At 42.5% G+C, this 16,893-nt stretch overlaps 1 non-coding gene across 1 annotated transcript; it reads left to right on the forward strand.

Annotated features, from left to right (window-relative positions):
* The first annotated feature begins 10,258 nt into the window (after nucleotides 1-10,258).
* Nucleotides 10,259-10,365, forward strand: LOC115930245 (U6 spliceosomal RNA). Its single transcript, XR_004066898.1, has one exon. It is a non-coding gene; the product is annotated as a U6 spliceosomal RNA (small nuclear RNA).
* The last annotated feature ends 6,528 nt before the right edge of the window (nucleotides 10,366-16,893 follow it).

Raw genomic sequence — 16,893 nt, forward strand, 5'->3', positions numbered from 1 at the left:
TGCGAGAACTTTGGGAGACCAAGAAAGGAAGATTGCTTGAGCACAGCCTGGGCAACATGGTGAGACCACATCTTCACACTCACAAAAATTAGCCGGACATGGTGGCATGCACCTGTAGTCCCAGCTACTCTTGAAGCTGAGTGGGGAGAATCACTTGAGCCAGGGAGGTCGAGGCTGCAGTGAGTTGAGATCATGCCATTGTATTCCAGCCTGGGAAACAGAGCAGGACCCTGTATCAAACAAAAACCCAAACAAAAAACAATTACCCCTGGGCATAGATGCAAGATGGTGGGGGGTTGTAGGGTGTGACTAAAGTCACATACTCATGTCTCTCTGGGCCTGGCACCTCTTGCAGACCTCACATAGCTCAGATTGCTCTGAGCTATATTTCTTTCCTCAATTCACTCAAGAAACTGCGCTATATATGTTGTTACTGCATAACATGATGGGAAGAAATGTAAAACTAATAAATAATTTAGTTTTTTTATGAGAAGTGACAAAAATCTTTAAACCCTTTCATATACTGAAGAAAAAGTCTGAAATAGCATATATCGTAATTTTAAGTAGAAAAGTTAGGGGTATTGAAACCACTTTCGCAAAAATAAACACTGAGAAAATTATGAAAGAGGTCTGACCTGACTGACTCCAGCTTGCTTACACTCTCCAAGCTGCCCTTCTTCATTCCTGGGTGCAGGCCAAACTAACTTTGGGAGGAATTTAATTTATAGTCTAACTTTGGAACAAAGATGATAACAGCAGTTTCCTGAAACAAACCCCCTTCTTGCCAGGGGGACCAGACTGCCTTTGTAAGACTAACATATTAACCACAAGATTAGAAATGATGGCTTAGGAGCCATGCAGCCAGAAGCCACAGGATTTCAATCCTCCCCAGTTGCTCCTAGGGATAATATTACTATTGTAAAACCTAAGATTGGTGCTCAAGATATTTTTTAGACCCTGCGTTATGGTGCATCAGCTGGCACCTCCTGATCAATCAGCACTCTCCACTCCCTGGCCCTCTACCCACCAAACTATCCTTAAAAGAATGCAGTCTCTGAATTTTGGGGGAGACTGATTTCAGTAATAAAACTCTAGTCTTCCATTCAGCTCGCTCTGTGTGAATTAAACTCTTTCTGTATTCCAATTCCCCTGTCTTAATAAATCATCTCTGTTTGGGCAGTGGGCAAGGAGAACCCACTGGGCAGTTACAGTATTATTAGGTTAATAAATATATTTGTCCAGGAGTTCGAGTCCAGCCTGGACAACATGATGAAACTCTGCCTGTACAACAAATGCCAAAAAAACTAGCTCAGCATATTGGCCCATGCCTATAGTCCTGGCTACTTGGAAGGCTGAGGTGGGAGGATTGCTTGAGCCCAGGAGGCTGAGGTTTCAGTGAGCCATGATGGAGCAATTGCATTCCAGCCTGGACGACAGAGTGAGTCTCTGTCTCAAGAAACAAAAACAATATGTATTTGTTCCTCCATATTGACAGTCTTGCTAAATTTTAAATACTGTGAGGTACAGTAGATTAAAGGGATCTATTGTACCTTTTGCTCTGAGTTAAAAAGTTGAAAACACTTGGAAAGAGCAAGCCATTTTTAAAAGCTGAAGGCATTCGGAACCACCAAGTCATTTTTCAAACTTGCATAGTAGCTTCTGACCTCTAGTGGGAACTTGGCTTGAATAACTATGCCCACAGTGTAGAGGGAGCCATATCTACTCTTGTTTTGTTTCATTCTGTTGAATTTTTATTTTCGTGTCTTGTTTCTGTGGTTTGAAGAATAACTACTAAAATTTGGTTTAAGTGTAAATCCCCTAAAGAAATGCTTGCCAGAGCTTTTCTTTATATTTTAACTTGCTTACTCAAGCAACTTAAGCAACAGTTAACTTAGGAAGTTTTTTGTCGAGGGTTTTGTGTTTTTTTTTTCCATGCAAAAGAAGTATCGTTTGTGTTGAAACCTGGGTTTCACTGGACAACACAGTTTACCTGTGGTTGTAAAATGTTCCGTAATTCAATAAAATAAAGATAACATACAAGACTCTTTTGGTGGATAAAAATTAATCAATATTTTGACTTTAAAGAAGCTTTGTGTTTCTTTTTAAAATCAATGTTTTGACTTTAAAGAAGCTTTGGTAAGAATGTTTCAACACTGAGTAACATTCTATTGAACTTTGCAAACATTGTATATGATTTTAAAAGTAATTTATGATAATAGGAAGCTGCATTCGTTATTTACTTGCTCTGTATTACTTTATATATTGTAACTTTTCATTGCAAAGATAAAAATAACTAAACAGAAAGTTTGTAACTAAGCATTTGGTAGCACCGTCTAAGCTTCTTACTTATTTCATTTATTCCTCACAACAATCCTGTGAGGTAAAAAGTAATGAGGTGTTTTGTTGTTGTGATTGTTTGTTTGAGACGGAGTTTCGCTCTTGTTGCCCAGGCTGGAGTGCAATGGCGTGATCTTGGCTCACCACAACCTCTGCCTCCCAGGTTCAAGCGATTCTCTTGCCTCAGCCTCCTGAGTAGCTGGGATTACAGGTATGCGCCACCACACCTGGCTATTTTTGTATTTTTAGTAGAGACAGGGTTTCTCCATGTTGGTCAGGCTGGTCTCGAACTCCCGACCTCAGGTGATCTGCCTGCCTTGGCCTCCCAAAGTGATGGGATTACAGGCGTAAGCCACTGTGCCCGGCTAGTAATGAGGTTTAAAAAGATTAAATAACTTGTCCAAATTAAGAAGTGATTGAGCAAAGATTTAAAACCAGACAACCTGACTCAAGAGCCTGCAGTGTCAATGATTTCTAATACTTAAATACCTAGTATGCTGGTTACACTAGTAAAGAGGCAATATTATTCTAGGAGTTTAAATGTTTTATTTACATTTTATCTATATATTTTTTTAAAAACATTCTCATAAGCTTTCATCACATATAACTCTATGGTCTTCATAATTTTAATTTCTAATGCCTAACAGTCTATCAACATTAGAATGTAGAAAATCAATCCACAAGGAAGTTTGTTTTTTTATCTCTATTGTTTCATTTTTAATATATATATTTAAGGTTTCTGTTCGCTCATTAAAAAATGTATAACAAATCAGAAGCATATAAAGTGCATTCTATATGTCATTGTAGAATTTTTAAAAAGCTAAAAGCCATGGCTCTCATGTAGTACATATATAAAGAGTTGTCTGAGCAGGCTGGCTCACGTCTGTAATCCCAACACTTTGGGAGGCCGAGACAGGAGGATTGCTTGAGCCCAGGAGTTTGAGACCAGCCTGGGCAACATAGTGAGACCTTGTCTCCACTAAAAATAAAAAGAACTTAGCCACCTGTGGTGGCATGTGCCTGTGGTCCTAGCTACTCAGGAGGCTGAAGCAGAAGGATTGCTTGAGCCCAGGAGGTCAAAGTTGCAGTGAGCCATGATTGCACCACTACATTCCAGCAGCCTGGCTGACAGAGCAAGACCCTGTCTCAAAAAAAAAAAAAAAAAAAAAAAAATCCAAAAACAAAATCAAAGAGCTCATAGATAAGAGAGTCAACAAGAGGAGAAAGCCAGTTCAAAGGGGCATAGGACAGGTAGTCACTGAAAGAAAAAACAAATGCTAGACTATACTAGAACAAACAAAAATGCTAGACTATAATTACTAAATTACATAAAAACTGGTTAGTGCCGCATAGGGTAATAAAACTAACTGTTGGGTTGTAGTCTGTTTACCAGCCTCACATCATCTGCATCTCTATGGGACAAAGGTTATTTGCACTTATATTACACGATGATTATTTGCATCACTATCTGGTTTTCTACAATTTACTTTCTGCTCTTACATCTTTACCAATTATCACTATCTATTATATTGCATATCTTATATATTTACTTTGTTTGCTGTCTTCTCCATTAGAACATTTTCCCACTTCTGTACACTGCTATATCCCCAATGCCTAGAACACTGCCTAGCACATAGAATGTACTTAAAAGTATGTGTGGAATAAATAAATAAGAAAAAATTTTTCCATGCTGGCTAACACGGTGAAACCCCGTCTCTATTAAAAATACAAAAAATTAGCTGGGCTTGGTGATGGGTGCCTGTAGTCCCAGCTACTCGGGAGGCTGAGGCAGGAGAATGGTGTGAACCTGGGAGGTGGAGGTTGCAGTGAGCTGAGACCGCACCACTGCACTCCAGCCTGGGTGACAGAGCGAGACTGCGTCAAAAAAAAAAAAAAAAGGAAAGAAAAAAATTTTTTTAATGCAGATCAATTTGCCTTTAAAACCACAAGCTATTCTTTTTTTTTTTTTTAGCTTTTTACCTTTTTCTCTTTTTTTTTTTTTTTTTTGAGACTGGGTCCCACTCTGTTGCCCAGGCTGGAGTGCAGTGACATGATCTTGGCTCACTGCTGCCTTGACCTCCTGGGCTCAAGCGATCCTCCTGCCTCAGCCCCCTGCGTAGCTGGAACTACAGGTGCATGCCACCATGCCCTGCTAATTTTTGTATTTTTGGTAGAGGCAGGGTTTTGACATGTTGCCCAGGCTGGTCTTGACGTTCTGGGCTCAACTGATTCACCTGTGTCAGCCTCCCAAAGTGCTGGGATCATAGGTGTGAGCCTCTGCACCTGGCCCCACAGTTATTTTAAGAGGAAAAATGGGGAAAATGTAAAGTAAACAAACCCAAAGTACATTTAAATGTAAATTAAATCAGCTGTGTAAAGGATACCCAAGCCCTTATATTGGTGATTGAACAGAGAAAAGCTTGTTTCTACCTATTTGTGGAGAGATGAATAGAAACGACGTGTGATGAGGTAACAAAACATGGAGAAACTGGAGAAAATCTACTAACCCCTCATTCTTTTTTTTTTTTCTTTTAAGATGGAGTCTAGCTTTGTCGCCAGGCTGGAGTGCAGTGGCGTGATCTCAGCTCACTGCAACCTCCGCCTCTCGGGTTCAAGCGATCCTGCCTCAGCCTCCCAAGTAGCTAGGATTACAGGTTCATGCCTCCATGCCTGGCTAACTTTTGTCTTTTTAGTAGAGAGATTTCACCATATTGGCCAGGATGATCTCAATCTCCTGACCTCAAGTGATCCACCCACCTCAGCCTCCCAAAGTGCTAGGACTACAGGCGTGAGCCACCGTGCCCAGCCTTACTAATCCCTCATTCTAAAGGTAAAGTGGAAGGATACAACTTGAGAATGTAGGAGAGAAAAAAATTTCTTTTCCTCTATTCTTTTTCATTGTGTGGGTCCCTGCAAATTAGCCTGACAAAAGATAGATTAACAGAAGAAAAGGCATACAAATTTTATTTAATGTTAATTTTTAGCAAACAGGTGCTTTTTGTTTTTTGAAGAGATGGGGTCTCACTGTGTTGCCCGGGCTGGTCTTGAAACCCTGGGCTCAAGCAATCTTCCCACCTCAGCCTCCCAAAGTTCTGGGATGACAGGCATGAGCCACCATGTCCAGCCCACAGGGGCTTTTCTAAAAAATGAAGTGAAGACTCAGTAAAGCAGATAGGCCTAAGAGCTTAAGTACCACTTTAAACAAAGAATGATAAATTGTGGAGATGGAACAAGACAACAGAAAAGTGTTTTAGGTTTCCAAGGACAAATGGTGGGAAGGTAAATATATGGGAGGAGAAACTAATGGAGTAAGGTTGATTTGTGCAGGTCCACTTTGGTATTGACAACCTACAGAATAGGAGAAAATTTTTGCATTCTATCCATCTGACAAAGGCCTAATACCCAGAGTCTACAAAGAACTTAAACAAATTTACAAGAAAAAAAACAACCCCATTAAAAAGTGGGCAAAGGACATGAACAGACACTTCTCAAAAGAAGACATTCATGGAGCCAACAAACATACAGAAAAAAAGCTCAACATCACTGGTGGTTAGATAAATGCAAATCAAAACCACAATGAGATACCATCTCACACCAGTCAGAATGGCAATTATTAAAAAGTCAAGAAACATGGCAAGGTCCACATCGGTGGAAGAAAGCAAGCAAGCTAGGGTGGTAGATTATTACCTGTAAAATTATCTGGCCCTGGTGGGTTTTCTTTGTATGTATGAGAAAATTTTTAAATACTAATTTAATTTTTATGATAATTGTGATTTCTCCTAAATTTGTTCATTATATTCTCTTCTTTTAATTTCTGTTTATCATTATTTACCTTTTCCCTCTGTCTTTTAAAAATTATTATTATTATTATTTTCTTTTTGAGTCAGAGTTTCACTCTTGTTGTCCAGGCTGGAGTGCAATGGTGTGATCTCGGCTCACTGCAACTTCTACCTCCCAGGTTCAAGCGATTCTCCTGCCTCCCGCATAGCTGGGATTACAGGTGCTCACCACCATGCCCAGCTAATTTTTTGTATTTTTAGTAGAGACGGGGTTTCACCATGTTGGCCAGGCTGGTCTCGAACTCCTGACCTCCAGTGATCCACCCACTTCATCCCCAAAAGTGCTGTGATTACAGGCATGAGCTACCACGCCCAACTCTTATTTTTTATTATTTGAGACAGAGTCTCACTCTGGTCACCCAGGCTGGAGTGCAGTGGCAAGATCACAGCTCACCACAGCCTCCATCTTCCCATCTCAGGTGATCCTCCCATCTCAGCCTCCTGAGTAGCTGGGACTACAGGCAGGTATCACCAAACCCAGCTAATTACTGTATTTTTTGTAGAGACAGAGTTTTGCCATGTTGCCCAAGCTGGTCTCGAACTCCTGGGCTCAAGCAATCCTCCTGCCTTAGCCTCCCAAAATGCTCAGATTACAGACATGAGCCATTCTTCATTTTTCTAGCCTATTCTTCATTTTTAATTTCCCATTCTGGCCGACTTGACCATTATCTTTTGCCTAGATGACTATAGAATCTTCCTCTCTAAATGATTGTTTGGCTGGGTGCACTGGCTCATGCCTGTAATCCAAGCACTTTGGGAGGCCAAGGAGGGAGGATTTTTTGAGCCCAGGAGTTCAAAACCAGCCTGGCAACAAAGTGAGACACTGTAAGAAAGAAAAGAAAAGAAAAGGAAAGAGAAGAGAAGAGAAGAGAAAAAGAAAGAAAGAAAGAGAAAAAGGAAGGAAGAAAGGAAGCAAGGAAAGAGGGAGAGAGGGAGGGAGGAAGGAAGGAAGGAGGAAGGGAGGGAGGAAGAGAGGGAGGGAGAGAGAAAGCAATAGGAGGGGAGGGGAGGGGAGGGCAGGGGAGGGAAGGGAAGGGCAGGGCAGGGAAGGGAAGAGAAGGGAAGGGAAGGGAAGGGATTAGCCAGGTGTGGTGGTAGACACTGGCTGAAGAAGTAGGAGGATCACTCAGACCCGGGAGGTCAAGGCTGCAGTGAGCCATGATCACACCATTGCACTCCAGCCTGGGCAACAAAGCAAGACCCTGGCTCAAAAATAAAAATAAAAAAGTCATTGTTGAATCACAGCCAGACTGGTCATATTTAAACATAAACTAGATTTCTTTTCCTAAACGTAACCTAGCCTATAAATCATTAACCAGTTTATACACATAATTCTGCTCCTTGTTCTATTCTCACTTAGCAATACATTGGACCTCACTATGTTCGAATATGACATGGGACGTACATTTTTTTTTCTTAAAGTATTCCTTGTTTATATGAAATTCAAATGTAACTGGGTGTTCTGTATTTTTAGTTGCTAAATCTGGCAGCCCTACTTCTACCATTGGTCCAACACAAGGTGGCTGTTCCAGTTCTAGCCTCCACTCAGCCATGGGAAGAGCTTAAGTAGGCTTGAGGCGCACAAGTCCAGTTCTCTTTAGGGCAAAACCTGGACATGTCACATATTAGTTCTGTGCATATACCATGGGTCAAAGCGTTTCCACATTTAGCTTCTAAGGAAGCTGGGAAATGTAGTCTTTAGCTAGGCAGGCATGTAGCCAACTAAAACCCTGTTGCCAAGAAAGAAAAGAAGAATGGGTACGGGAAAACAACTAGTAGTCCCACATAGACAATAATCTCAGCTGGGTGTATCGGCTCACACCTGTAATCCCAGCACTTTGGGAGGCCAAGGCGGGGGGAATCACCTGAGGTCAGGAATTCAAGACCAGCCTGACCAACATGGAGAAACCCCGTCTCTACTAAAAATACAAAATTAGCCAGGCCTGGTGGCCCATACCTATAATCCCAGCCACTCGGGAGGCCGAGGCATGAGAATTGCTTGAACCCAGGTGGCGGAGGTTGTGGTGAGCCAAGATTGCATTATTGCACTCCAGTCTGGGCAACAAGAGCCAGGAAGGAAGGAAGGAGGAAGGAAGGGAGGGAGGAAGAGAGGGAGAGAAGGAGGGAGGAAGGGAGGGAGGGAGGGAGAAAGCAATAGGATGGGAGGGGAGGGGAGGGAAGGGAAGGGAACGGAAGGGAACGGAAGGGAAGGGAATCCCAGCACTTTGGGCAGCTGAGGCAGGAGGATCACCTGAGGCCAGGAGTTCAAGACCAGCCTGGCCAACATGGAGAAATCCTGTCTCTATTAAAAATAAAAGTTAGCCAGGCATGGTGGCTGGTACGTGTAATCCCAGCTACTCGGGAGGCTGAGGCAGGAGAATCACTTGAACCCAGGAGGGGAAGTTTACAGTGAGCCGAGATCATGCCAGTGCACTCCAACTTGGGCAATAGAGCAAGACTCCATCTCAAAAAACAAAGAAACTAAATGAGAACATAGTGAGAAATGAAAATTACATCTGATTAGGCTAATACTTATGTTTACTCTGCCAGGTGCTTTGCGAAACCTTTTACACACATTATTTCATTAAATCTTTTACTTTGAGACAGAATCTCTGTCGCCTAGGCTGGAATGCAGTGGTGCAATCTCAGCTTGCTGCAATTTCCGCCTGCTAGGTTCAAGAGATTCTCCTGCCTCAGCCTCTCAAGTAGCTGGGATTACAGGCATGTGTCACCACGCTGCCTAAGTTTTGTATTTTTAGTAGAGATGGGGCTTCACCATGTTGGCCAAGCTGATCTTGAACTCCTGACCTCAAATGATTTGCCCACCTCAGCCTCTCAAAGTGTTGGGATTACAGATGTGAGTCACCATGCCCTGCTTCATTAAATCTTTATTGCAACAAGAGGAATTATTAGTATTATTATTTGAGACACAGTTTTACTCTGTCACCCAGGCTGGAGTGCAGTGGCACCATCTGGCTCACTGCAACCTCTGCTCCCGGGTTCAAGTCATTCTCCTGCTTCAGCCTTTCGAGTAGCTGGGATTACAGGCATGCACCACCATGCCCAGCTAATTTTGTATTTTTAGTAGAAATGGGGTTTCACCATGTTGGCCAGTCTGGTCTTGAACTCCTGATCTGAAGTGATCTGCCCGCCTCGGCCTCCCAAAGTGCTGGGATTACAGGCATGAGCGACCACGCCCGGCCAAGAGGAATTATTATAATTCTTATTTGGCAATAGGGAAAATGGAGGTTGTAAGGGTTAAGTGACTTTCCTAAGTCATATAGCTGATAAAAGATGTAGCCAGTATTCAAAACTGAGGTTAACTTCATTATGCCATATCACATTCACACCTTAAAAAAATAAAATCAAGGTATCTGATATCTAGACAGAGTCTTACTCTCTTGCCCAGGCTGGAGTACAGTGCTGTGATCGTGGCTCTCTGCAGCCTCACCCTCCTGGGCTCAAGAAATCCTGCCACCTCAACCTCCCAAGTAGTTGGGACTACAGGCATGTGCCACCACACCTGTCTAATTTTTGTATTTTTTGTAGAGATGGGGTTTCACCATGTTGCCCAGGCTGGTCTTGAAACTCTTGAGTTCCAGCAATCTGTCCACCTCAGCCTCCCAAATTTCTGGGATTACAGGCATGAGCCATGGTTCCTGGCCTTTAACCCTTTTATTATGGAAAATTTCACATGTGAAAATAGAAAGAATAACGTAACAAAGCCATATGTACCTATTGCCCAGCTTCAATAATTATTTACACTCTGCCATTCTTTTTTTATGAATCTTCCCTTACCCCCTAAATTCTCACATTTTTTCTTTCATCATGGAGTATTTTAAAACAAATCCCAGTCATCAAATTTCTCTACGTGTAAATATTTCAGTATGCTTCCCTAATGCCTAAGAACTTGAAAAAAGAAACATAACAATAACATTGTCATGCCGCCAAAGAATCATATTTAATATCCAGTCCAAGTTTAACTTTTCTTGATTGTCTCAAGAGTATTTTTATGGCTGTTCAAATAAAAATTCAAACACAGTGCAGACATTACATATTTTACATATTCTCTTGTCTGTTTTTTGCTTGCGTCAGCAGCACATATACCAAAATTGGAACGATACAGAGAAGATTAGCATGGCCCCTGCTCAAGGATGACATGCAAATTCCTGAAGCGTTCCAAAATAAATAAATTCATTAATTAAAATTTAAAAACTTTTTTTTTAGTCTAGGCTTGGTGGCTCACGCCAGTAATCCCAGCACTTTGGGAGGCCGAGGTGGGCAGATCACAAGGTCAGGAGATTGCGACCATCCTGGTTCACACGGTGAAACCCCATCTCTACTAAAAAAAAAAGTACAAAAAATTAGCCGGGTGTGGCGGCGTGCGCTTGAAGTTCCAGCTACTCGGGAGGCTGAGGCAGGAGAATGGCGTGAACCCGGGAGGCGGAGCTTGTAGTGAGCTGAGATCGCACCACTGCACTCCAGACTGGGCGACAGAGCGAGACTCTGTCTCAAAAAAAAAAAAAAAGCAACTTTTTTTAAAGTCTCTTTTAATGTATGACAGTTCCCCTTCCCTTGTGTTTCCTCGCTTTTCTAATGCTTTTAACTCTGGGATCATGAATTAACTTTGTAACATGCTATGTGTTCATTGAAGAAGTAAGGCTGTTTGTCCTGTTGAATTTCTTACATTCAGAACTGGGCTGACAGTTTTCTCCTGGTGTCATTAATGGGTTTTTCCATCACCTATACTTCCAGTAAGCTGGTAGTTTGTTGAAGAGGATAGTCTAAATTCAGGTTCAAGTTTTTTTTTTAATTTGTTTTTATTTTTTCTTTGTGGGTTTTATATATATACTCGAGGTTAGACCATAGGTGGTACAGTAGCTTACTTTTAAAATAAACTGTGTAACTAATTTATTGAATGTGCTGAATCGTTATTATAATCAGTAAACTACTTTTTCTTATCTACTGCTACCTTCAAGCAAGCAGATCTCCCTTCTTTGCCCCGGATGACATTTCAGGGAGATCTCTTAGCTTTGGGGCCATTCTCAGATGTGAGAAGAGTCTCATTTTCAGCTATGGAAAATTCTAGTTCAGTCTATATTAAACTTTAATTTCTCATCCAATTTAAATCTCCTGTCCTCTCTTCTCATCCCTATTCCTCCCCTGTCTTCTTTGACAGCTGACAGGCAGGACCAGCATTGAGGAAATGGTACATGATCTGTCCTTTTACTCCATCTGGTGAACAGTCTCCACAGTGTCCCCGTGGTTCATGGATAACCTTATGCATTCTTGCCCAGTCAAACAACGGTGGTGTAATTGCTGCCACAGCAACCCTGTGTCCTTGCCCTGTCACTAGAGGTCGCTCTAGTTCCTCTATACCCCTCAAACTCCAGGAGACTTGATGCAGGATTTTTGCTCCTTAGCCCAGCTAAGTCTGGGTTCTTGTCTCACGACCAGGAAGAATTAGGCACACAAATATCAAACAGTGAGTGGAGTAGAATTTATTAAGTGAGAGGAAAGCTTTCAGCAAAAAGAGGGGACACGGCAGGAGGTGGGGGTAGTTCTCCTACCCGAAGACAGGAAAGTTCCCCAATATGGCTGAGCCTGGGGCTTTTTATGGGCTCAGAATAGGGAGTGTGTGCTGATTGGTTTGTAAGTATCCAAAAACGATCATAGCAAAGACACCACTCAAAGGTGGGCACAACAGTGTAGAAAACCAATTAGGAAAAGGTAGGTATATGTAAAATAGGTGAAGAGTGGGGATCAATCAAAGGGAAGTGCACCAAACAGGAAGGTGGGTTCTCAATCCCATCTGAGTATTTACCCAGGACAGTTTCTGTCTTGAAGGTTGGGTTTCACCAGGGACCTGCCCCTATCTGCCTAGGCATTTGCCTGCCTCCTGCCTCTATCAGACCCTTGTCAGGTTCTCCCCAAAACTTAATTGCCTTTCAGTCCTGTAGTAGCACTGGGCAGGCCTACACACTCCTCCAGCCCAGCAGGCATCTGGCCAAGGAGTAAAAGTCCCTCACCTGTTTCTGGCTAGCCCCTCGATTCTCTAAGGGGTGCTCTTACTGTCCCCCTTCACTTGGCTCCATCCCATGTGGAACAGGGAATAAATGCCAGTGTGTTCTCTCTTTTTGTGAAGTCCCCCCAAAGATGCACCTGTCTTAATGAAACACCAGCCTTCTCCACTATAGGATTTTGGGAGTGACAATTCCTGGACCAGAAAGAATGACTGTGTCATAGTAAGGCCTGTGCACATGTGTGCAGATACCCTTTTTAAAATGGGGGCTACTTCCCACCCATTGTCAGCACCACTGAGGATTATCCTAAAAATAAACAGGAAAGTCCTAATCTATATTCAGACAAGTTTGTTAAGATTTACCCCTTGACTTCATTTTATAAAGTAGCTTAGCTAAACATACAGAATTTTCTAGTTTATTTTAAAATGAATGACTTAAAGAAACTATAATTTTTTTTTTTTTTTTGAGACAGGGTCTTGTTCTGTCACCCAGGCTGGAGTGCAGTGGCATGATCACTGCTCACTGAAGCCTCAACCTCCCAGGCTCAAGAAATCCTCCCACCTCAGTCTTCCAAGGAGCTGGACTACAGATGGACACCACCATGCCCAGCTAATTTTTGTATTTTTACTAGAGATGGAGATTTCACCATGTTGCCCAGGCTGGTCTCGAACTCCTGAGCTCAAGTGATCCTCCTGCCTCAGCCTCCCAAAGTGCTGGGATTATAGGTGTGAGCCACTGCACCCAGCCAAGAGAAACTCAAATATAAATGATACCCTTCAGGACATGTTTTCATGTGTCATTGGGATGTTAATAAATATCATATACAAGAGCTAACAAATTCTTATCTTTTGTCCGTACTTTAGAAGACCTGGGCGGCCTACCAAATATTAACAACAACAAAAGCAACAAAAGAAAATAATTTCTGGCAGAGCGCGGTGGCTCATGCCTGTAATCCCAGCACTTTGGGAGGCCGAGGCAGGCAGATCACCTGAGGTCAAGAGTTTGAGACCGGCCTGACCAACATGAAGAAACTCCATCTCTACTAAAAATACAAAATTAGCTGGGCGTGGTGGCATGCACCTGTAATCCCAGCTACTCGAGAGGCTAAGGCAGTACAATCACTTGAACCTGGGAGACACAGGTTGCAGGGAGTCAAGATTGTGCCATTGCACTCCAGCCTGGGCAACAAGAGTGAAACTCCATCTCAAAAAAAAAAAAAAAGAAAAGAAAAAAAATCATTTCTAAAAACAGCAGAAGACATGGAAGCAGGTCCACAGTGATAAATCAGCTGTGTTAAACATACTCAGTCTTGTTTTCTATTTTAGCCTTTGTACATAGAAATATTTACTTGTTTGATTCACATCTTTATTAGACACAACCTATACCATTTTAATTGATGTGTTAAGGTCTATGTGTATTTTTTAATTAATGGGTTTAATTACAATTGCTGTGTAGATAATTGCTTATTCAATCCTGAAGTAGAACTGGAATTAGGAAATGAAAAGAGGGTCCACTGACTCACTACAGTCAGCTGAGCACACTCTTATTTTGCTCTCAGAGTACAGGTGAACAATAATCTGATCAAGAACTGCATGGTGGTGAGTCAGTATTCAAAGATGAATGGGCCAAAATAAGAGTTTAAAAACATGTGAGATGTGTGGATGGATAGTACAATAGGTCAATTGCATCACATTAAACTTATTCTGGACATGGCTGGTTAAGTACGCTTGAATCTAAGTATTATATCTTCCAAATGTGTGCACTTAGAAAAGCTTCAGGCTCATACAAGGATGAATGTTTGTGGAAGAAAGGAAGGAGGAATAAAAGAGGAAAAGGGGGGAAAGGAAAGGAGGGAGAAAGAAAGGGAGAGAGGGAGGAAAAGCAAAATGGTTTTTACTACTTCATTTCAACCACTGAGTGAGTATAAATTGCTAATGATTTTTTCATGTTGTGGTTAAAATGTTGATTTTAGGCTTAGTCACATAAATGAAACAAAAGTAAGAGTTTAATTAAAATTATGTTATGGTAATAATTGAAAGGATGACAGCACAGCTTGTGTTTGAAAAAGGAATGTTAAGAGTTTATATGTTTTTGGGTTTTGTTTTTTTGTTTTTTTTTGAGACAGAGTCTTGCCCTATCACCCAGACTGGAGTGCAGCGGCCCGATCTTGGCTCACTGCAACCTCCATCTTCTGGGTTCAAGCGATTCTCCTGCCTCACCCTCCTGAGTAGCTGGGATTACAGGCACCCACCACCACGCCCAGCTAATTTTTGTATTTTTAGCAGATATGGGGTTTCACCATGTTAGCCAGGCTGGACTCGAACTCCTGACCTCAGGCAATCTGCCTGCCTCAGCCTCCCAAAGTGCTGGGATTACACGCGTGAGCCACCAAGCCCCGCCATGTTTTTGTTTTTAACTCTGGCATCATGAATTTACTTTGTAACATATTTAACATTCCAGAATATTAATGTTATGCCCCTCTGTGTGAAGAGAGTCCACCAACAGGCTTTGTGTGAGCAACAAGGCTGTTTATTTCACTTGGATGCAAGTGGGCTGAGTCCAAAAAGAGTCAGCAAAGGGAGATAGGGGTGGGGCAGTTTTATAGGATTTGGGTAGGTAGTGGAAAATTACAGTTAAAGGGGGTTGTTCTCTTGCAGGCAGGGGTGGGGGTCACAAGGTGCTCAGTGGGGAGCTCCGGAGACTTAATGTCCAGGAGAAGGAATGTCACAAGGCTAACTGATCAGTCAGGGTGGGGCAGGAACAAATCACAATGTCATCAGTTAAGGCAGGAACTGGCTATTTTCATTATTTTGTGGTTTTTCAGTTGCTTCAGGCCATCTGGATTTATAAGTGCAGGTCACAGGGGATATGATGGGGGCTCAGAGGCCTGACAATCAAGTCATTGCTTTGTTCTCTTGGAAACTCCATTTACCAAGTCGCTTGAATATAGTTACAAATGTATTTAAACACAAAGACATGGTAATTAATAGAAAGGAAATGTTCCATTAAGAAATACAACGTAGAATGCATGTTTAAAGCAAACTTGTAGAAATAGAATTTCAGGGCAAGACAGTGCTTCAGTCATTCTCAATTCTGTGCCACGTGCAGATTTCAGAGTTAACCTTTGTGTAAGTCTGAGTCTTGGATACAGATGCTGCAGAGAGGGTCACAGCCATGGTCTTGTGGGGCTCACATAAAGGCTGCATCCCTTGAATTGCCCTCCCCCTTCTCCCTCCATTGCACGGGAATATCGTTCAACCTGCTGCGAATTTGCCATGTGGTGTTGTCACCCTTCCTTCATTTCAGTCCCTCGGAGTCATCTACAAGGACATGGAAGGAGATGAGAAATTGCCTCATGGCCAAAGCAACCCTTCTTCTCTTCAGGGTGTTCCTATGGTATTTTATTTTGTTTTATATTTTATTTATTTATTTATTGTTTGTTTGTTTATTCTTTTGAGACAGTCTCACTCTGCTGCCCAGGCTGGAGTGCAATGGCATGATCTCTGTCCACTGCAACCTCCGCCTCCTGGGTTCAAGCAATTCTCCTGTCTCAGCTTCCAGAGTAGCTGGGATTACAGGTGCCTGCCACCACACCTGTCTAATTTTTGTATTTTTAATAGAGACAGGGTTTCACCATGCTGGCCAGGCTGGTCTCGAACTCCCGACCTCAGGTGATCTGCCCGCCTCAGCCTCCCAGAGTGCTGGGATTACAGGCATGAGCCACTGCACCCGGCCTATTTTATTTTTTGAGACAGAGTCTTACTCTGTCACCCAGGCTAGAGTGCAATGCATGATCTCGGCTCACTGCAACCTCTGCCTCCCGGATTCAAGCGATTTTCCTGCCTCAGCCTCCCAAGTAGCTGGGATTACAAGTGTGTGCCACCATGCTTGGCTAATTTTGTATTTTTAGTACAGATGGTGTTTCACCATGTTGGTCAAGCTGGTCTCAAACTCCTGACCTCTGGTGATCCACCCGCCTTGGCCTGCCAAAGTGCTGGGATTACAGATGTGAGCCACCATGCCTGGTCCCCTCTGGTATTTTATATGACCGTATTGCACTGTTCACATTGATCATTTTAATCTCTTGCCCCTAAAATATTCACTCCATATAAATTGAGTTCATATTCATTTTGGAATCCTCATTGAACAGGCTTTCTTGTATGCCCATACCGGTCAAGGTCTGTGTTAGATACTACATTTAAAATTGAACAAAGTAGATGTGGTCCTTAAATTTTGGAAGGGTTGCTGGCATCTGAGGAAGACAGTCATTATCTAAATCAACAGGAAAAACACAAGATTGCAAGTTGTATTATGAAGGAAGAGACCAGGATTCCAGGGGCTAGAACAATAGGAGAGGCAGACTCAAACTGAGGATTTAGCAAAGCTTCTTTGAGGAACCAACATTTAACTTGAGGCCCACAACTAGGAGCTATTCAGGTTATTCAGGCTTTGAGTGAAAAGAGGAATGTGCCTGCCATATGGGGCACCACATGGGAAGCTGGGGGCAACTGGACCTGGAATACATTGGGCAAGGAGTGAGTGATGGGGGAGGGTCAGGGCCCAGGGGCTGTGGGGCCTTAGAGGCCACATTAGGGAGTTTGTATTTTATCCCAAGTGCAAACTATTTAAAGTTTGAAGCAGGTAAGTTGCAGTGGCTCATACCTGTAATCTCAGCACTTTGGGAGGCTGAGGCA

Source organism: Gorilla gorilla, chromosome 10, assembly GCF_029281585.2.
Source record: "Gorilla gorilla gorilla isolate KB3781 chromosome 10, NHGRI_mGorGor1-v2.1_pri, whole genome shotgun sequence".
Taxonomy (NCBI): Eukaryota; Metazoa; Chordata; class Mammalia; order Primates; family Hominidae; genus Gorilla; species Gorilla gorilla.